The sequence below is a fragment of the Urtica dioica genome, chromosome 1, assembly GCF_054948205.1.
Source record: "Urtica dioica subsp. dioica isolate 48M chromosome 1, U.dioica_male_clone48M_v1_H2, whole genome shotgun sequence".
Classification (NCBI taxonomy): domain Eukaryota; kingdom Viridiplantae; phylum Streptophyta; class Magnoliopsida; order Rosales; family Urticaceae; genus Urtica; species Urtica dioica.
The window spans coordinates 35,922,377-35,945,094 of NC_142756.1; positions in this window are offsets into that span (position 1 = coordinate 35,922,377).

The following is a 22,718-nucleotide window of genomic DNA, read 5'->3' on the forward strand; positions in this document are numbered from 1 at the left end:
TCGACATAGTCCTTACTGTCGACAAGCACAAATGGGTTCTCACCACCCCCTGTCCTCAAACGAATGAAGATTCGACACAAGAGGAAAAAGACGCCCTGGCGGCCTGGCTTCAATCCGATGAGATTGTGAGGTGCTATATTTTGGCATCTATGAATAATGTGTTACAACTACAACATCGTGATTACGAAACTGCCACCGATATGAACTACAATCTCCATGAGATGTTTGGGGGCAAGGACGTCGAGCTAGGCAACAAATGGTCCGACAGTTTATGAAATGTCGCATGAAGGCTGGGACTCCCGTTAGAGATCATATGATGCTGATCATTAGCTATCTAAACGAAATGGAGATCCTTGGATCTGAGATTGATGGGGAGACTAAAATAGACATGATCTTAGAAACTCTCCCCGAAACTTTTGATACCTTCAAGCTGAATTTATCCATGAACAAGCTAGAGTACACTGTTACTGAGCTCATGAAGGAACTTCAAACCGCTGAGGGACTCACTATGAAAAAGAGGGCTCAAGGAGAGGTACATGCTACTGCCTCTACCGCTGGATCTAAGAAGAGACCTCGAAAGGCCGAGAAGAAGAACCAACCTAAGGTTCAAATGAAGAAGAAGGCGCCAAAGGCTCCGAAGGTGGACAAGTCTAACGACAAGTGCCACCACTGCAATGAGCCTGGTCACTGGCGTAGGAACTGTCCTGCCTACCTCAAAACAAAAGTAAAAGGTATTGTACTTATTACTGAAGCATGTTTAGTAGCTGATAATGCATCAACGTGGATTATTGACTCCGCTGCTACTAACCATATTTGTTGCTCCTTAACTGGTTTTAGGAAAAGCAAAAGCTTAGAGGATGGCGACTTCTGCTTCGAGCGGGGTGATGGGAGCGTGGTGTCTGCGAAGGATGTGGGATCCGTGACGCTATCTTTTGAAGATCACACTTTAAATTTGAATAATGTTTATTATGTTCGTTCCTTTGGGAAAAACTTAATATGTGTTGCTCAACTTTTAGAGCAAAATTATTGTTTAAAGTTTATAAAGAATAGAATTCGTATTTCTTTTTCTAATTCTTTTGTCCATGATGCCTGTATGAAGAATGGTCATTTTTACATTTATCCCACTCAACCTTCACTTTTAGACACCGAAATAGATAATGATCTAATTAGGGAGCCAAAGATGATCAAACTTTCTGAATCTTCCGATCTAACAAAATCAACATATCTATGGCACTTAAGACTTGGTCATATCAGTCAAGATAGGATTAAGAGACTTGTGAGGGACGGTCCACTCCAACCCTCTGCAATAGGTTCACTACCTACTTGTGAATCCTGCATAAAAGGAAAAATGACTAAGCGACCTTTCTTCGATAAGGGTCGAAGAGCTACTGAGTTGCTGGAACTAGTACATTTTTATGTATGTGGTCCGCTCAGCCAACATGCACGTGGAGGAACTGGCACATTCTGATGTATGTACTCCGTACATACATCAGAATGTTTTGGGCGTAAGGAACTTGGTCCGTTCTCCCAGGCACTCCGTTATGTTCAGGTGTGCCAGGTGCGGTAAGCTGAGAAGCGATACCTTCTTCTTTAAGAAAGTCAACGAACTCTCCAGACATATACTCACCACCTCGATCAGATCGAAGGGTTTTGATAACTTTGCCAGTTTGCTTTTCCAGTAAAGCCCTAAAGACCTTAAATATGTTAAAGGTCTCGGATTTGTGTTTGAGCAAATAGACAAAACCATATCGTGAGTAATCATCAGTGAAGGTACGAAGTATTCGTATCCTCCACGTGCCTGTTGGCTAAGAGAACGGAGTCTCAGAGAGAACGGACCAAGTTCCTTACGCCCAAAACATTCTGATGATGTTTCGGAGTTGCTGGAACTGGCACATTCTGATGTATGTACTCATCACTCCCTCTTTCCTTTTGGGGATATGCCCTCGAAACAGCCGCCTATATTCTGAACCAAGTTCCGTCCAAAACGGTTCCTGGTACTCCTTACGAACGATGGACTGGCCGTAAAGTGAACCTTGGCCGCATCAAAATTTGGGGTAGCCCTGCACACGTGCTAAGGCAAAATACTAGCAAGTTGGCTAGTAGGTCAGAATAGTGTCTGTTCGTTGGGTATCCAAAGGAAGCCAAAGGTTTCACATTCTATAGTCCCGAGGACGATAAGACTTCCGTTAGCACGAATGTTCGTTTCCTTGAGGAGGACTTTATGAAGGATGCAAAACCTAGAAGCAAAATTGTGCTTGAAGAAAAGTTGGGTGAGGAAGCTTCTACCTCATCTGTAAGAACTATTCTTACCCCAACTAAAACACAACCTAACTCTTCAGAATCTCGTCAAGTAGTACTTCGACGTAGTGGGAGGTCTACTCAAAAGCCTGACAAGTACATGTCCTATGGAGACTCTCTCGTAGCCGTCTCTGACATGGATGACCTTGTTTCCTATATCCAAGCGATGGCTTGTTCTGAATTAAACCTTTGGCTTGACGCCATGAAAGTTGAAATGCACTCGATGTATGTCAACAAAGTCTGGAAACTTGTAGACCTTCCTGAAGGGATTAAACCCGTAGGGTGTAAGTGGATATACAAGAAGAAAAGGGGTCCGGATGGGAACGTCGAGATGTTTAAAGCACGACTTGTGGCTAAGGGTTATACCCACTAAGAAGGGATTGTGTTGTCGGTCCGTCTCGGACCGACGGGGACTAAGGCGTCACCTCGACCCATGCGACCGGTGCAAGGCCTCGAGCGGCGAAACCTTGCCTCGGCCTTTGGTCGGCCCAAACCAGTGGCCGCGCCAAGGGTCAGCCGGCCAGCGGCCGACCATATGCTTGGCCGGCCTGTCGCCGGCCCAAAGGTCAGTCGGCCAGTGGCCGGCCATATGCTCAGCCGGCCAATGGCCGGCCATATGCTCGGCCGGCCCTCCAAGGCTGCCTCTCCAAGGCCGGCACTCCAAGGCCGGCCCTCCTCCAAGGCCGGCTCTCCAAGGCCGGCACTCCAAGGCCGGCCCTCCTCCAAGTCCGGCTCTCCAAGGCCGGCACTCCAAGGCCGGCACTCCAAGGCCGGCCCTCCTCCAAGGCCGGCTCTCCAAGGCCGGCACTCCAAGGCCGGCCCTCCTCCAAGGCCGGCTCTCCAAGGCCGGCACTCCAAGGCCGGCCCTCCTCCAAGGCCGGCTCTCCAAGGCCGGCACTCCAAGGCCGGCTCTCCAAGGCCGGCACTCCAAGGCCGGCCCTCCTCCAAGGCCGGCTCTCCAAGGCCGGCACTCCAAGGCCGGCCCTCCTCCAAGGCCGGCTCTCCAAGGCCGGCACTCCAAGGCCGGCCCTCCTCCAAGGCCGGCGCTCCAAGGCCGACCCTCCTCCATGGCCGGCTCTCCAAGGCCGGCCCTCCATGGCCGGCTCTCCATGGCCGGCCCTTCATGGCCGGCTCTCCAAGGCCGGCTCTCCATGGCCGACCCAACCTTGCTCACTCGGCCAAGGGGTCTTCAAACCACCCCTTGGCTGCCTATAAATACAGGGGCCACTCCCCTAGTCCTGGTAATCCCTTCTTGAGCACTGAAACGCTGCCGAACTCGTACCTCGCTCGTTTCTCTCAAGATTTGGCTTCTAAACACCTCTAAAACCTCGATACTCCACCTCAATCCCACTAATGTTGAGCGTCGGAGAGGTAAACAGGGGCACCCCCCCTGTTTCCCCTTTGTAGTTCACGTGTTCTCTACTCCTTTTTAGGTACTCTGACGAACTCAAGGGACAACCACAGCTAAGGGACGGCTTGGGATACCAAGCCCGACACGCTCGAGTTGAGACGAGACCACTTGGTCCGGCCTTGGGTCTAACCGTCTACGACTCCTAAATCGTTGTCCGAAAAACTGCGACAACATTTTGGCGCTAGAAGGAGGGGATCTCTCGACCTTGGCAACACATCCCTTCTACCAGTCTTCTTCTCACTTCTACGACTCTCGAGAGATGAGTCGTAGCCCCGCCACCTCCGTGGGTGCCCGAGCGACTAGCTCGAGGCGCGACCTCCAAAGCTCCGCGCACCGTCTCGAAGGGCAACCTCGTGATAACGAGAGCCAGCCCCGAGACCTGGCGAATGACCCCGAGGCCGCAGTCCGAGAGGACACGGCTCGAAGGCTCGCCGAGCTCCTAGACCGCCCCGGCGTCACCGGCGCGCTCATCGCCGACCTCCTCATCTCCAACAATGTCGATGACATCAACCACGAGACCAACCTCGACCACGCTATTCACGAAAGTGGACACACGCGCACGCCTCCAAGGGGACACCCTCGGGCAGCCGTGTCGAAACGTCAACTTTCTGAGTAGCACGCGCACGCGCCCTCGAGGGGACACCCTCGGGCGACCACGTCAAGGCTCCAAAGCTCATGCAATACCCGAGAACGCTCGGTCTCGAGGTCCCGAAAGGGACGCTCCAAGCTCTCCATCCGCGTCCAAAACCCTCGTGAAGGTGACAACGTCGATGGTCGCGGCCTCCATCGAGGGCGTCGCCTGAATGACGCACCCTTAACAAGGGTGATTGGGATAGCCTCCGGAGACTTGAGAGACCGCCTCAGTTCTCAAAGAGAGAATCGCGGGTTCGATTTGAGAGAAAAGCTCAACGCCCGACATTGATCGAGCACTCGACCAAGAATGCGCAGCCACGCGTGTGATGCCGGCCGTTGGACCCGAGTCACGAAGGAAAAGGCGCCGGAAGGGTCAAGTCCCTAACGACCACCCTTCTCCAGCCCCGAAGCGATCCTTCGTCCCGCTCAACACAACGCCCGACCGGATCCTGAGCTTACGCAGCGATAAGCTGGGAAGCCCCGCACCACTCACAAAGGACCCCGCGAAGCTAGATCGAAGTAGGTTCTGCGAATACCACAAAGATCACGGTCACGCGACGATCGAGTGCAAGCAGCTTAAGAAGCGAATTGATTCCCTAATTCGAGGTGGGGATTTCAAGGAATTCGTCGCGTCTGCTGGCAAGCCATGAGTGTCGTTACTTCGACCCTTAAACTCGCGACCGAGCTCGATCGACCTCGTGATTGCTTTCATTTCAAAAATGTAATTTTCTTTTTTTTTCATAAAAGAAGGCCAAGTGCCATGACAAACTGTAACGACCCCCTTATTGCAATAAAGAGTTATTTCACACATGAAAAATTGTAACGCACACTATTGTATACCTCTAATACGAGAGTTTCTTGGCCTTCGTCTCACAAACGCAAGAAACTCGGGGGGCTAACAGGGATCAATGCTCAATCAAAAAACAACTCAACAAATATAATAATAATAATAAAGTCTCATGGGGCCGATGGTTAGGCCGGAGGCCCCAAAGAAAGACTTTTCACGTAACTCCTCGAGATGAGTTCATTCCTCGAGTCGAGTTCAAATCCACGAGTCGACCGATACTCCTCGTACCGATTCATCACGTAGCTCCTCGTGCAGGCTTTACATGAGTCCTCGAGTTGAGCCCGAGTCCACGAGTCGACTGATACTCCTCGTGCCGATTCTCATGAATTTTCGGGATGTCGAGCTCATCAGCTTGCCTCACCTGGCCGAGCTCATCTGCTCGCCTCGCCTGGCCGACCTCATCAGCTCGCCTCGCCCTGGCTGAGCTCATCAGCTCGCCTCGCCTGGCCGAGCTCAGCAGCTCGCCTCGCCTGGCCGAGCTCATCAGCTCGCCTCGCCTGGCCGAGCTCGTCAACTCGCCTGGTTGATTTCGCTTGGCCAAGCTCGTCTGGTCGAGCTCGTCACCTCGTCTGGCTGAGTTCGTTGCCTCGCCTGGTCGAGCTCGGCACTTCGTCTAGACGAGCTGGAGCGACTTCATCGCTTCGTCCAAACGTCTTTGGATTCGGTTCATCAGTTCGCCCAACCGTGTTGGGCTAACTCCCTCAAAAACAAAAAACAGATAAAAGCATAATAAAGTCTCACGGGGCCGATGGTTAGGCCAGAGGCCCCAAAGAAAGACTTTTCACGTAACTCCTCGAGATGAGTTAATTCCTCGAGTCGAGTTCGAATCCACGAGTCGACCGATACTCCTCGTGCCAATTCACCATGTAGCTCCTCGTGCAAGCTTTACATGAGTCCTCGAGTTGAGCCCGAGTCCACGAGTCGACTAATACTCCTCGTGCCAACTCTTCACATATCTCCTCGAGACGAGTTCATTCCTCGAGTCGAGTTTGAGTCCACGAGTCGACTGATACTCCTCGTGCCGACTCTTCACATATCTCCTCGAGATGAGTTCATTCCTCGAGTCGAGTTTGAGTCCACGAGTCGACTGATACTCCTCGTGCCGACTCTTCACATATCTCCTCGAGACGAGTTCATTCCTCGAGTCGAGTTTGAGTCCACGAGTCGACTGATACTCCTCGTGCCGACTCTTCACATAACTCCTCGAGACGAGTTCATTCCTCGAGTCGAGTTTGAGTCCACGAGTCGACTAATACTCCTCGTGCCGACTCTTCACATATCTCCTCGAGACGAGTTCATTCCTCGAGTCGAGTTTGAGTCCACGAGTCGACTAATACTCCTCGTGCCGACTCTTCACATGTCTCCTGGAGATGGATTCGTTCCTCGAGTCAAGACTCCGAGTCCGCGAGTCGACCGATGATCCTCGCGCCGACTCTTCACGAAACTCCTCATGCAGGCTCTACGAGAGTCCTCAAGTTGAGCCCGAGTCCACAAGCCAACTAACCACTCCTCGTGCAGGCTCAACAAAAGCCCTCGAGTTGAGTCCCATGTCCACAAGTCAACTAACTATTCCTCGTGCAGGCTCTACATGAGCCCTCGAGTTGAGTCTTGAGTTCGCGCTCGCCGCCCAGCTCGTCGACCGATAGGCAACGAGTTACAAATGGGTTCAAGGTCTGCGTCCGCTGGACGTATCTGGTCTAGCTAGCATCCACGGGAAACCTCGCCACACAAATGTGGCATCGCGCTCGCCGCCCAGCTCGTCGGCCGAAAGGCAACGAGTTACAAATGGGTTGAAGGTCTGCGTCCGCATGGCGTATCTGGTCTAGCCAGCGTCCACGGGAAACCACGCCACACAAATGTGGCATCGCGCTCGCCGCCCAGCTCGTCGGCCGATAGGCAACGAGTTACGAATGGGTTCAAGGTCTGCGTCCGCAGGGCGTATCTAGTCTAGCCAGCGTCCACGGGAAACCTCGCCACACAAATGTGGCATCGCGCTCGCCGCCCAGCTCGTCGGCCGATAGGCAACGAGTTACAAATGGGTTCAAGGTCTGCGTCCGCAGGGCGTATCTGGTCTAGCCAGCGTCCACGGGAAACCTCGCCACACAAATGTAGCATCGCGCTCGCCGCCCAGCTCATCGGCCGATAGGCAACGAGTTACAAATGGGTTCAAGGTCTGCGTCCGCAGGGCGTATCTTGTCTAGCCAGCGTCCACGGGAAACCTCGCCACACAAATGTGGCATCGCGCTCGCCGCTCAGCTCGTGGGCCGATAGGCAACGAGTTACAAATGGGTTCACGGTCTGCCTCCGCAGGGCGTATCTGGTCTAGCCAGCGTCCACGGGAAACCTCGCCAGACAAATGTGGCATCGCGCTCGCCGCCCAGCTCGTCGGCCGATAGGCAACGAGTTACAAATGGGTTCAAGGTCTGCGTCCGCAAGGCGTATCTGGTCTAGCCAGCGTCCACGGGAAACCTCGCCACACAAATTTAGCATCGCGCTCGCCGCCCAGCTCGTCGGCCGATAGGCAACGAGTTACAAATGGGTTCAAGGTCTGCGTCCGTAGGGCGTATCTGGTCTAGCCAGCGTCCACGGGAAACCTCGCCACACAAATGTGGCATCGCGCTCGCCGCCCAGCTCGTCGGCCGATAGGCAACGAGTTACAAATGGGTTCAAGGTCTGCGTCCGCAGGGCGTATCTGGTCTAGCCAGCGTCCACGGGAAACCTCGCCACACAAATGTGGCATCGCGCTCGCCGCCCAGCTCGTCGGCCGATAGGCAACGAGTTACAAATCGGTTCAAGGTCTGCATCCGCAGGGCGTATCTGGTCTAGCCAGCGTCCATGGGAAACCTCGCCACACAAATGTGGCATCGCGCTCGCCGCCCAGCTCGTCGGCCGATATGCAACGAGTTACAAATGGGTTCAAGGTCTGCGTCCACAGCGAAGACGTGCAAATCGATTATGCCTTCGTTGGCAGGTCGAGAAAATAAGATGCGCACAATACAACGAAGACGCGCTAATCGATTATGCCTTCGTTGGCAAATCGAGGAAATAAGACGTGCACAACACAATAAGACACGCACGATCAACCCGAAACAAAAAGTCGTCCCTCGCGACGCCCAAAGGCCGTCCCTCGCGACGTGCGAGGGCCATTCCTCATGACGCAAACCCGAGAGCGTTCATCCCGCATCCGTGTAAAGGGTAGATTTTGAGTTTCCACTCGATCTACGGTCGACCGGAAACTCGGGGGGCTAATGTTGTCGGTCCATCTCGGACCGACGGGGACTAAGGCGTCTCCTCGACCCATGCGACCGGTGCAAGGCCTCGAGCGGCGAAACCTTGCCTCGGCCTTTGGCCGGCCCAAACCAGCGGGCCGGGCCAAGGGACAGCCGGCCAGCGGCCGACCATATGCTTGGCCGGCCTGTCGCCGGCCCAAAGGTCAGTCGGCCAGTGGCCGGCCATATGCTCAGCCGGCCAATGGCCGGCCATATGCTCGGCCGGCCCTCCAAGGCTGCCTCTCCAAGGCCGGCACTCCAAGGCCGGCCCTCCTCCAAGGCCGGCTCTCCAAGGCCGGCACTCCAAGGCCGGCCCTCCTCCAAGGCCGGCTCTCCAAGGCCGGCACTCCAAGGCCGGCACTCCAAGGCCAGCCCTCCTCCAAGGCCGGCTCTCCAAGGCCGGCACTCCAACGCCGGCCCTCCTCCAAGGCTGGCTCTCCTCCAAGGCCGGCTCTCCAAGGCCGGCACTCCAAGGCCGGCCCTCCTCCAAGGCCGGCGCTCCAAGGCCGGCCCTCCTCCATGGCCGGCTCTCCAAGGCCGGCCCTCCATGGCCGGCTCTCCATGGCCGGCCCGCCATGGCCGGCTCTCCAAGGCCGGCTCTCCATGGCCGACCCAACCTTGCTCACTCGGCCAAGGGGTCTTCAAACCACCCCTTGGCTGCCTATAAATACAGGGGCCACTCCCCTAGTCCTGGTAATCCCTTCTTGAGCACTGAAACGCTGCCGAACTCGTACCTCGCTCGTTTCTCTCAAGCTTTGGCCTCTAAACACCCCTAAAACCTCTATACTCCACCTCAATCCCACTAATGTTGAGCGTCGGAGAGGTAAACAGGGGCACCCCCCTGTTTCCCCTTTGTAGTTCACGTGTTCTCTACTCCTTTTTAGGTACTCTGACGAACTCAAGGGACATCCACAGCTAAGGGACGGCTTGGGATACCAAGCCCGACACGCTCGAGTCGAGACGAGACCACTTGGTCCGGCCTTGGGTCTAACCGTCTACGACTCCTTAATCGTTGTCCGAAAAACTGCGACAACAGATTGACTATGAAGAAACCTTCTAGCCAGTCGCGATGCTTAAATCCATCCGCATACTCATATCCATAGCTGCAGCTCTCGACTATGAGATCTGGCAAATTGATGTCTAGGGAGCCTTCCTGAATGGAAATCTTGACGAGACCATTTACATGGCTCAACCAGACGGTTTCATGGAGTAAAGCAAGCATCTAGGTCATGGAATATTAGATTCGATGAAACTGTGAAAAGCTTCGGCTTTGAACAGTCAATAGATGAGCCTTGTGTATACAAGTTAATACACAAAGGCCAAGTTGTGTTTTCGGTACTGTATGTCGATGATATATTACTCATAGGTAACGATGTGGGTAAATTATCTGTGGTTAAGGTCTGGTTAGTAAATCAATTCGATATGAAGGATCTAGGAGAGGCTGCGTACATTCTAGGGATCCAAATCTTTCGAGATCGGAAAAACCGGACCATGTCGCTCTCTCAAGCATCTTATATTGATAAGGTGATGGATCGCTTCTCGATGCAAGACTCCAAGAAGGGCCAAACCCTTTAGGTTGTGTTTCAGTTGGGGTAAGAACAGTTCTTACAGATGAGGTAAAAGCTTCCTCACCCAACTTTTCTTCAAGTTAAATTTTGCTTCTAGGTTTTGCATCCTTCATAAAGTCCTCCTCAAGGAAACGAGCATTCGTGCTAACGGAAGTCTTATCGTCCTCGGTACTATAGAATGTGAAACCTTTGGCTTCCTTTGGATACCCAACAAACAGACACAATTCTGACCTACTAGCCAACTTGCTAGTCTTTTGCCTTAGCACGTGTGCAGGGCTACCCCAAATTTTGATGCGGCCAAGGTTCACTTTACGGCCAGTCCATCGTTCGTAAGGAGTACCAGGAACCGTTTTGGACGGAACTTGGTTCAGAATATAGGCGGCTGTTTCGAGGGCATATCCCCAAAAGGAAAGAGGGAGTGATGAGTAACTCATCATTGATCTAACCATCTCCATAAGAGTTCGGTTCCTTCTCTCTGACACTCCGTTTTGTTGAGGTGTTCCAGGTGCGGTAAGCTAAGAAGCGATACCTTCTTCTTTAAGAAAGTCATCGAACTCTCCAGACATATACTCACCACCTCGATCAGATCGAAGGGTTTTGATCACTTTGCCAGTTTGCTTTTCCACTAAAGCCCTAAAGACCTTAAATACGTTAAAGGTCTCGGATTTGTGTTTGAGCAAATAGACAAAACCATATCGTGAGTAATCATCGGTGAAGGTAACGAAGTATTCGTATCCTCCACGTGCATGTTCACTGAGCGGACCACATACATCAGAATGTAGTAGTTCCAACAACTCAGTGGCTCTTCGACCCTTATCGAAGAAAGGTCGCTTAGTCATTTTTCCTTCTATGCAAGATTCACAAGTAGGTAGTGAACCTATTGCAGAGGCTTGGAGTGGACCGTCCCTCACAAGTCTCTTAATTCTATCTAGACTGATATGACCAAGTCTCAAGTGCGATAGGTGTGTTGATTTTGTTAGATCGGGGGATTCAGAAAGTTTGATCCTCTTTGGCTCCCTAATTAGATCATTATCTATTTCGGTGTCTAAAAGAGAAGGTTGATTTGGATAGATGTAGAAAAGAGCATTCTTCATACATGCATCAGTGACAAAAGAATTATCAGGAAACGAAATACGAATTCCATTCTTAATGAACTTTAAACAATAATCTTGCTCAAGAAGACGAGCAACGGATATTAAGTTCTTCCCAAAGGTATGAACAAAATAAACATTATTCAAGTTTAAAGTGCGGTCTTCAAAAGACAGCGTCACGGATCACACAGCCTTCGCATACATCAGGCTCCCATCACCCCATTTGAAACAGAACTCGCCTTCGTCTAAGCTTTTGGTTTTCTTGAAACCATTCAAGGAACAACAAATTTGGTTAGTAGCAGCGGAGTCAAGAATCCACGTTGATACATTATCAGCTACTAAGCATGCTTCGGTAACTAGTACAATACTATGTTCCTTTGCTTTGAGATAGGCGGGAGAGTTCTTTTTATCGGCCTTGTAAGGTCCCTTCTTAGTTCTAGAGGCGGAGGCTTTGTGCTCAGTAGCATGTGCCTCTCTTTGATTCCTCTTTTTCTTAGTGAGACCTACAGCAGTGTGAAGTTCCTCCATAAGCTTGGTAACAGTGTACTTTAGCTTGTTAATGGAGTAGTTCATCTTGGAGGTATCAAGAGATGCGGGGAGAGTTTCTAAGATCACATCTATGGTATTCTTCCCATCAATCTCAGATCCTAGGATTTCCATTTTACTCAGATGACTAATGATCAATATCATAAAGTCTCCAACAGGAGTCCTAGCCTTCATGCGACAGTTCATAAACTGTCGGACTGCTTTTTTCCTTGTTTGATGCCTTTGCCCTCCAAACATCTCATGGAGATTAGTGAGCATGTCGGCGGCAGTCTCGATGTCACGATGTTGTTGTTGCAACACATTGTTCATTGATGCTAAGATATAGCAACTCACAATCTCATCGGAGCAGAGCCAGGCCGCCAAGGCGTCTTTGTCCTCTTGAGTTGAATCATTATTCGTTCGAGGAGGACACGGGGTGGTGAGTACCCATTTGTGCTTGCTAAGGATTATGTCGAGGTTATGTTTCGAATATACGCAGTTTTTGTTTTCGAGTTTGTTCGAGGAAAGGATGAACGAGAGAAGGTTGAGAGACATATTGCCTATATAAGTTGAAACAAGTTTATGATTAGTCTTTGGTTTAGGATTTAAGTTTTATTTAAGACTTGATAAAATCCAAAGGTGTTATAAACTAAACGATAATTTACTCCTTCGAGGGAAGGCCGCAAAAAATCTCCATTTATAAGTAAATGACACATCATTAATGATTAGCCAAGATGTCAATACACCAATTTTGACCAGCCACCTTTTAAATTGGTTTGATCACTCACATCCTTTCGCAGGGCCTCGAGGGAGGATTACTAGGGATTGAGTCTAAGTGTGTAACCAACCACTTAGTCCAAAAGATTGACTTTGAAAAACAATCCCCCGAGGGGAGGTCTTGTCTCATTGTCTCACTTTCGGATTTAGCTCATTGAGCAATGATCAGTGCAAAGCGCCCTTGAGTACTCTCATTTAAGAGAGGGCCACGAGGGTGACTCTTAGTCTAGCGACAATTGCACTTTTCATTAGTGTTGGGGTTCGTGGGTTACAAACAACAAGTATAACCCTCCCACTTAGTTTTTGGAGTTGGTACATCGACTCTTATAAGTTCGGAAACGGTTTTCCTAGTTATAGAGCGATAGAGCGGACAACTAGAAGAGAATCCTAGATATTCATGTTCAGAGCAGTATTAGTGCATAAATGCACAAGGTACATACTCGATCTTTTCCTATTTTCTATTTCGGGAAAGTGCATGAGGGAAGTGTGAACTTCAATTCACTCGAACACTTGAAAGTTTGAGATTACACATCTTTTTATTTTTCGGCTTGTCTACAAGGAGACCTCCCACTCAAATTTTCAGGAGCATATAGATTTTGAACATATGTGATATAGATATAGTTTTGAAAACATTTTGAAAACTTATTTGATTTGATTGACAAAATATTTTTCAAGTTTGAAAACGAAAACGGTTTTTCAAAATTCAAACTAGTTTTGTAAAAAACAATTTCAATTAAACTTTCAAAAATCAAAACATTTTAATCTTACAAATCATGTTTATAATCTTATAAAAAACATTTTTGCTCAAGAAATTTTTCTCATTAGAGTTCTATAACTCATGGTAGTGGGGCTGAAAATCCGGAATTCTAAAAAACTGGACTTTCGGAACAGCCGCGCACCTCCGAGTAAAATCGCCATAACTGGCGGCTCCGATGTCCTTTTGACCTGAAACTGGTGGCATTGGACAGAAGACAGATAGAGCTTTAATTTGTTTCAAGAATCATTAAATTTAGATTTTTTAAGAGAGAGTTATGCCACTTTTACGGCGGGTTTTACTTCAGCTCGAAGAAAAAGAAATAATTAAAGCTTGGTCCCTTTTAGGTGCGAAAAAGAATCGAGTGTAACGGAACGTTTTAGGAGGTTGTTAAAGCTTTTATTTGTGTTTTATTATCAAGGTAATAACATGGTATAAAAGAAATAACAACATGCATAAAACAATTCAAGTAAATAAAAGAAAGAAACTAGCAAGACAATATAACTAGTTACAAAATTTACTCGAAAAATCTCAAACCTTTAAAACACGTTTTTCAATATAAAAAATTAAAAACTTTTAGAACTGATTCTAATGTGTTTTAATAACAACCCAAACTCATAGAAAATCAACATGATTTTTAATTTAAAGGCATGAGCAATAAATTAAAAAAAAATCTAAGATAACAATTCTAACTTGTCACAAAATTAGTAAACTTTCGAAAACCATTTTCAAGCTCATATTTTTAAATACATGTACATGCATATCTTTGACCATAGCTATGATACTATTTGTTGGAATTGATCTAGGGTTTAAGAAAAAGTTTAACTCTTCGTTAAGCGGCGGAATTTTAAAAATTTTCTTTTCAAGTAAAAACAGTTTTTACTAACCTAGACAAAGGGCAAGTACATGTAAATAAAAACTAATATGAGCATAATAAATTTACTAACCTCTTTAGAAGCTTGAACGTTGATGAGCCTTCGGAAGGTTGAAAACGTTCGTCTCCTCGCAGCACGTCTCTCTTTCTTTCCTCGGCAACTCGAGCAACCACGATAGTTTCTATCACTAAATCACTCGAAATAAAAGGAATCAGTGAGTGGGCACTTTTAAACACTACGACTTAAGAAAGAGTCTTGAAGTCGCAGAGCTAAACTCTAAGTCAAATGAGGACCTAGGTGCCAAAATAATAAAACGAAATTGAAGAGAGAGAGAGAGAGAGAGGATCGGCCAAGCTAGAGAGAGAAGCTCTCAAATCTCTAGAACTTGGGCTGAATGAAATGTGTGGAATGAGGCTCCTATTTATAGGAGAGGTCTCACCTTCAATAAGGTAGTTTCCTCTTCTATAGAACATCATATATTCATGAGCCAATTTCCCCTTTTTTCTCTTGAGATACTCGGCCAACATAGGCTTCATTAAGCCTTGGATTTGTTTCCTTTTTCGTTCCTTGCCTTGCCTTGTCTCTTTCTTGGCCGAATCCCTTATGCATCCATATGCAGATTTGTTTCCTCTTTTTCTTTTGGCAAGTATCTTGATACATTTATGCACAAAATAATCTCTCCTATTTCTCTATAGGGTAGGCGCCCAAATGGTCTCTACAAAGGCCTTCTAGAAGCTTTTCTATTTGTTCATGACAACATGAAAAAGCCCATTAAGAATTTTCAATAAAATTCTTATGAAATGAAATTAATCCACAAGGCCCAATGATCAAGTCATGGCTGAGTGTTATTGAGTCATCAAATGACCTTGTCGAAAAATTTATTGACATTCATTTCATCCTATGTCTCAAAAGACAAAAATACCATTTTGACTATTTTCGTTCTTGTTTTGACTTAGCTTCCAGTTTAACTATTCCTAATCGATGTGATTCATGACAGTGAACTCATGGATCCAAATGAACAAAGCTTGAGCTAAAATACTTGGACTCAAAAGTTCACAAACCTTTTCCAAGTTTAGCTTAATGTCAACTGACTCCACTAAAGAGTTGACACTGAAAATCTCTCGGTTCAAATGAATTTATTTTCTACTCAAGAATTCAACCTAATTGTAATGAGTGGATCCACAGAATATTATCATGTTTACCCTTCATGAATATCATCAGCTAGTCGGGATTTACAAAATTACCATTTTACCCTTCTAGTTGTTATTTCCTCAACTCCTTTGTCGCTTGTGAATAAGTTATAAACAATGTATTGACGAGGAGCTAACAAGTCACATTGTTTCATCCAAAAGAGTCAGGACTCAATTTGGACACTGGCCAGTTCATTTATTCACACTCCAAGGAACAAAGCATGAGGTGATATACATTGCATTTCAGCAATCTTGTACATGAATTCCATATCTATGAGAACTTCACAAAGTTACTCATGACATTCTCACAACTTAGTACTTCACCAATAGGCCTTGTTCGGAATCACATAGTGAGTCCGAACTCTGACTTTCTCAAATGAGAATACTAAGGTGTGAAATGACATGTCTCATTTCAGGATTAAGGTAATAGTGGGAAATACCATTTGATTCGAGAGATTGTGCAGCGCGGAGACGTGGAAGTGAAGAAGATCTCAACGGTGGACAACCTAGCTGATCCATTCACAAAGGCCCTAGCGACAAGGTCTTCGACCAACATCGAGAGGGATTAGGCATGAAGGACTACACACATCTTCTTTGAGTCAAGTGGGAGTTTGTTGTCAATGGTGCCCACAAGAAGAGTTGTAATCCTTATATTGTACATTTGATGTAATAAAGTCTCATGAAGACTCTTGCTTGTAATTGCTTATTCATTAATAAAAAAGTTGAAACGTTCATTAATTCTTCCATGTCTGTTTGAAGCTTTATGATAAAACATTAGTCTTTAGTCCATAAACAAACTAAACAACTTACGAAGAGACAAATGTAGATTTGCTTGAACAAACTCTTTGTAGTTTGCTTAAAACGATATATTCGCAATCTAAGGGTCAAAGGACTATTGACCTCAGTATGATTGTTAGAAGAATCTATGATGTCTGGTTATGAGGAATTGAGAATTGGAGACTCTATAGTTCTTCTAGGTATCTTCCGAAGGTACTGAATTGACCAGTGCACTTCTAGAGACAAGATAAGAACAAACCATTTAACCTCTTATGGCTCGAAGTCACTACGTATGAATTGTATCGTGCTTACCTTAATCCTGAAATGAGACATGCCATTTCACACCTTACGTATTCTCATTTGAGAAAGTCAGAGTTCGGACTCACTATGTGATTCCGAACAAGCCCTATTGGTGAAGTACTAAGTTGTGAGAATGTCATGAGTAACTTTGTGAAGTTCTCATAGCTATGGAATTCATGTAAAAGATTGCTGAAATGCAATGTATATCACCTCATGCTTTGTTCCTTGGAGTGTGAATAAATGAACTGGCCAGTGTCCAAATTGAGTCCCGACTCTTTTGAATGAAACAATGTGACTAGTAGGGTAAAATGGTAATAGCTACAAAGGAGTTGTTTCTAACTTGTTTCTAACTTATTCACAGACGACAAAGGAGTTGAGGAAATAACAGCTAGAAGGGTAAAATGGTAATTTCATAAATCCCGACTAGCTGATGATATTCATGAAGGGTAAACATAGATAATATTCAGTGGATCCGCTCATCATAATTTGGTTGAATTCTTGAGTAGAAAATAAATTCATTTGAACCGAGAGATTTTCAGTGTCAACTCTTTAGTGGAGTCAGTTGACATTAAGCTAAACTTGGAAAAGGTTTGTGAACTTTTGAGTCCAAGTGTTTAGCTCAAGCTTTGTTCATTTGGATCCAAGAGGTCACTGTCACAAATTATATCGAGTAGGAATAGTTAAACTAGCAGCTAAGTCTAAACAAGAACGAGACAAGTTTTGTGAAAATTGTCTAAAGGGTATTTTTGTCTTTTTAGACATAAGACGAAATGAATGTCAATAAATTTTTTGACATTGTCATATGATGACAAATGAAATTTAAATCACACGGCCAACTTAAAGAATATGGGCCTTGAGGATTAATTTCATTTGATAGAATTTTACTTCAAAATTCTTAATGCGCTTTTCTTATGTTGTCATGAACAAATGACGAAACATCTAGAAGCTTTTTCTAGAAGCTCAAATTTCATCCAACCCAAGGAAAATAAGTCTGAATTTCGTTCATGCCATAGTGGGAAAGAGAGTTTATTTTGTGCATTAATGTATGAAGATACTTGCCAAAAGAAAAAGAGGAAACAAATTTCCTCTAGAACGAAAGTGCATTTTCGGCCAACTAAGAGAGAACAAATGAGGAAACAAATCCAAGGACTTGCATGACATGTCATGAACGTCCAACATGGGTAGAAAAGAGGAAATAAGATTTGCTCATGCCTCCCCTATAAATAGAGACCTCATTCCTCTCATTCTAGTCATTCCACATAAGTTAGAGATTGAGAGCTTCTCTCTCTAGACCTTGTGGCCGATCCTCTCTCTCTCTCTAGTTATTTTCGGTTTTTGTTTTGGCACCTAGGTCCACACTTGACCTAGTGTTTTAGCTCTACGACTTGTGTTGTCGCTGATTTTTGGACAACTATTTAGGAGCCCAGAGTGGTTAGACCCAAGGCCGGACCAAGTGGTCTCACTCCGTCTCGAGCGTGTCGGACTTGGTATCCCAAGTCGTCCCTTAGTTGTGGGTGAAGCTCACCTCGTCTCGATACCTGAAAAGCAAGAAAGAGATTGTGAACTACAAAGGGGAAACAGGGGGGGTGCCCCTGTTTACCTCTCCGACGCTCAACATTAGTGGGATTGAGGTGGAGTATAGATGTTTTAGGGGTGGTGAGAGGCCAAAGATGAGCGAAACGAGCGAAGTACGAGTTCGGCGGCGTTTCGGGACTCAAAATTGGATTACCTGGACTAGGGGAGCGGCCCCTGTATTTAGAGGCAGCCAAAGGGTGGTTTGAAGACCCCTTGGCCGAGTGAGAAACTTTGGGTCGGCCAATGGCCGAGGGAAGGCTCTAGAGCCGGCCATTGGCCGAGGGAAGGCTCTAGAGCCGGCCATTGGCCAAGGGAAGGCTCTAGAGCCGGCCAATGGCCGAGGGAAGGCTCTAGAGCCGGCCATTGGCCGAGGCAAGCCTTGGGCCGGCCAATGGCCGAGGCAAGCCTTGAGCCGGCCAATGGCCGAGGCAAGCCTTGAGCCGACCAATGGCCGAGGCAAGCCTTGGGCCGGCAAATGGCCGAGGCAAGCCTTGGGCCGGCCATTGGCCGAGGCAAGGCTCTAGAGCCGGCCATTGGCCGAGGCAAGCCTTGGGCCGTCCAATGGCCGAGGCAAGCCTTGGGCCGGCCAATGGACGAGGCAAGCCTTGGGCCGGCCAATGGCCGAGGCAAGCCTTGGGCCGGACATTGGCCGAGGCAAGCCTTAGGGCTGGCCAATGGCCGAGGCAAGCCTTGTGCCGGCCAATGGCCGAGGCAAGCCTTGGGCCGGCCAATGGCCGAGGCAAACCTTGGGCCGGCTGTTGGCTGAGGCAAGGCCGAGGCCAGCCCTTCTGCCGGCCGGGAGGCTGCCGCCCGGGAGCTTGCCGGATGGGACTTGGTCGACCGGGAGGCGGCGTTGTGATTTTGCCCCTGTCGATCGTTGACGGGCCGACAACAACTTGTTCTTGAGTTGTCATGTTTAAAAGTGTCCACACACTAATTCCTTTCTTTCTCGAGTGATTCTTGTGATAGAAACTTTCGTGGTTGCTCTAGTTAGCCCCCCGAGTTTCCGGTAGAGCGTGGGTCTAGTGGAAACTCAAGAATCATGTTGACGCGCGGACTTCAGACGAACCCTCTCGAGTTCGCGAGTGCACTGCAGAAAGGTTTTCAACGCATCGCGAGAGTTGGTATTGGTGCGTCACGAGGGACGGCTTTTGTTCCGGGTTGATCGTGCGTGACTTATTTTCTCGACCTACCAATGAAGGCGTGATCGGTCCGCACGGACTGGGCCTCGGGTGGCCTTGGTGCCACGTTTGTGTGACCGGGTTTCCCGCGGACGCTGGCTAGACCAGATACGCCCGGGCGGACGCAAGCCTTTGAAACCCATTTGTAACTCGCTGCCTTTCGGCTCACGAGCTGGGCGGCGAGCGCGGTGCCAAATTTGTGTGGCCAGGTTTCCCGTGGATGCTGGCTAGACCAGATACGCCCAGCGGACGCAAGCCTTGAACCCATCTGCAACTCGTTGCCTATCGGCTCACGAGCTGGGCGGCGAGCGCGATGCCACATTTGTGTGGCGGGGTTTCCCGTGGACGCTGGCTAGACCAGATACGCCCAGCGGACGCAAGCCTTGAACCCATTTTTAACTCGTTGCCTATCGACTCACGAGCTGGGCGGCGAGCGCGATGCCACATTTGTGTGGCGAGCTTTCCCGTGGACGCTGGCTAGACCAGATACGCCCAGCGGACGCAGACCTTGAACACATTTGTAACTCGTTGCCTATCTGCCCACGAGCTGGGCGGCGAGCGCGATACCACATTTGTGTGGCGAGGTTTCCCGTGGACGCTGGCTGGACCAGATACGCCCAGCGGACGCAAGCCTTGAACCCATTTGTAACTCGTTGCCTATCGGCTCACGAGCTGGGCGGCGAGCGCGATGCCACATTTTTGTGGCGAGGTTTCCCGTGGACGCTGGCTAGACCAGATACGCCCAGCGGACGCAAGCCTTGAACCAATTTGTAACTCCTTGCCTATCGGCTCACGAGTTGGCCGGCGAGCGCGATGCCACATTTGTGTGGCGAGGTTTCCCGTGGACGCTGGCTAGACCAGATACGCCCAGCGGACGCAGACCTTGAACCCATTTCTAACTCGTTGCCTATCGGCCCACGAGCTGGGCGGCGAGCGCGATGCCACATTTGTGTGGCGAGGTTTCCCTTGGACGCTGGCTAGACCAGATACGCCCAGCGGACGCAAACCTTGAACCCATTTGTAACTCGTCGCCTATCGGCTCACGAGCTGGCCGGCGAGCGTGGTGCCACATTTGTGTTGCTAGGTTTCCCGTGGACGTTGGCTAGACCAGATACGCCCAGCGGACGCAAACCTTGAACCCATTTGTAACTCGTCGCCTATCGGCTCACGAGCTGGGCGGTGAGCCTGGTGCCACATTTGTGTGGCGGGGTTTCCCGTGGACGCTGGCTAGACCAGATACGCCCAGCGGCCGCAAGCCTTGAACCCATTTGTAACTCGTTGCCTATCGGCCCACGAGCTGGTCGGTGAGTGCGGATTCAAGATTCAACTCGAGGACTCATGTAGACCCTGCACGAGGAGTTTCGTGAAGAGTCGTCGCAAGGAGTATCGGTCGACTCGCGGACTCGGAGCTCGACTCGAGGAATGAATTCATCTCGAGGAGACATGTGAAGAGTTGGAACGAGGAGTATCAGTCGACTCGTGGACTCGAACTCGACTCGAGGACTCACGTAGAGCCTGCATGAGGAGTTTCGTGAAGAGTCGGCGCGAGGAGTATCGGTCGACTCGCGGGCTCGGAGCTGAACTCGAGGAATGAATTCATCTCGAGGAGACATGTGAAGAGTTGGCACGAGGAGTATCAGTCGACTCGTGGACTCGAACTCGACTCGAGGACTCACGTAGAGCATGGACGAGGAATTTCGTGAAGAGTCGGCGCGAGGAGTATCGGTCAACTCGCGGACTCGGAGCTCGACTCGAGGAATGAATTCATCTCGAGGAGACATGTGAAGAGTTGGAACGAGGAGTATCAGTCGACTCGTGGACTCAAACTTGACTCGAGGACTCACGTAGAGCCTGCATGAGGAGTTTCGTGAAGAGTCGGCGCGAGGAGTATCGGTCGACTCGCGGGCTCGGAGCTCAACTCGAGGAATGAATTCATCTCGAGGAGACATGTGAAGAGTTGGCACGAGGAGTATCAGTCGACTCGTGGACTCGAACTCGACTCGAGGACTCACGTAGAGCCTGGACGAGGAATTTCGTGAAGAGTTGGCGCGAGGAGTATCGGTCGACTCGCGGACTCGGAGCTCGACTCGAGGAATGAATTCATCTCGAGGAGACATGCGAAGAGTCGGCTCGAGGAGTATCAGTCTACTCGTGGACTCAAACTCGACTCGAGGACTCACGTAGAGCCTGCACGAGGAGTTTCGTGAAGAGTCGGCGCGAGGAGTATCGGTCGACTCGCGGACTTGGAGCTCGACTCCAGGAATGAATTCATCTCGAGGAGACATGTGAAGAGTTGGCACGAGGAGTATCAGTCGACTCGTGGACTCGAACTCGACTCGAGGACTCACGTAGAGCCTACACGAGGAATTTCGTGAAGAGTCGGCGCGAGGAATTTCGTGAAGAGTCGGCGCGAGGAGTATCGGTTGACTCGCGGAGTTGGAGCTCGACTCGACGAATGAATTCATGTCGAGGAGACATGTGAAGAGTCGGAACGAGGAGTATCAGTCGACTCGTGGACTCGAACTCGACTCGAGGACTCACGTAGAGCCTGCACGAGGAATTTCGTGAAGAGTCGGCGCGATGAGTATCGGTCGACTCACGGACTCGGAGCTCGACTAGAGGAATGAATTCATCTCGAGGAGACATGTGAAGAGTTGGCACGAGGAGTATCAGTCGACTCGTGGACTCGAACTCGACTCGAGGACTCACGTAGAGCCTACACGAGGAATTTCGGGAAGAGTCGGCGCGAGGAATTTCGTGAAGAGTCGGCGCGAGGAGTATCGGTTGACTCGCGGACTTGGAGCTCGACTCGAGGAATGAATTCATGTCGAGGAGACATGTGAAGAGTCGGAACGAGGAGTATCAGTTGACTCGTGGACTCGAACTCGACTCGAGGACTCACGTAGAGCCTGCACGAGGAATTTCGTGAAGAGTCAGCGCGATGAGTATCGGTCGACTCACGGACTCGGAGCTCGACTAGAGGAATGAATTCATCTCGAGGAGACATGTGAAGAGTTGGCACGAGGAGTATCAGTCGACTCGTGGACTCGAACTCGACTCGAGGACTCACGTAGAGCCTGCACGAGGAATTTCGTGAAGAGTCGGCGCGAGGAGTATCGGTCGACTCGCGGACTCGGAGCTCGACTCGAGGAATGAATTCATCTCGAGGAGACATGTGAAGAGTCGGCATGAGGAGTATCAGTCAACTCGTGGACTCGAACTCGACTCGAGGACTCCCGTAGAGCCTGCACGAGGAATTTCGTGAAGAGTCGGCGCGAGGAGTATCGGTCGACTCGCGGACTCGGAGCTCGACTCGAGGAATGAATTCATCTCGAGGAGACATGTGAAGAGTTGACACGAGGAGTATCAGTCGACTCGTGGACTCGAACTCGACTCGAGGACTCACGTAGAGCCTGCACGAGGAATTTCGTGAAGAGTCAGCGCGATGAGTATCGGTCGACTCACGGACTCGGAGCTCGACTAGAGGAATGAATTCATCTCGAGGAGACATGTGAAGAGTTGGCACGAGGAGTATCAGTCGACTCATGGACTCGAACTCGACTCGAGGACTCACGTAGAGCCTGCACGAGGAATTTCGTGAAGAGTCGGCGCGAGGAGTATCGGTCGACTCGCGGACTCGGAGCTCG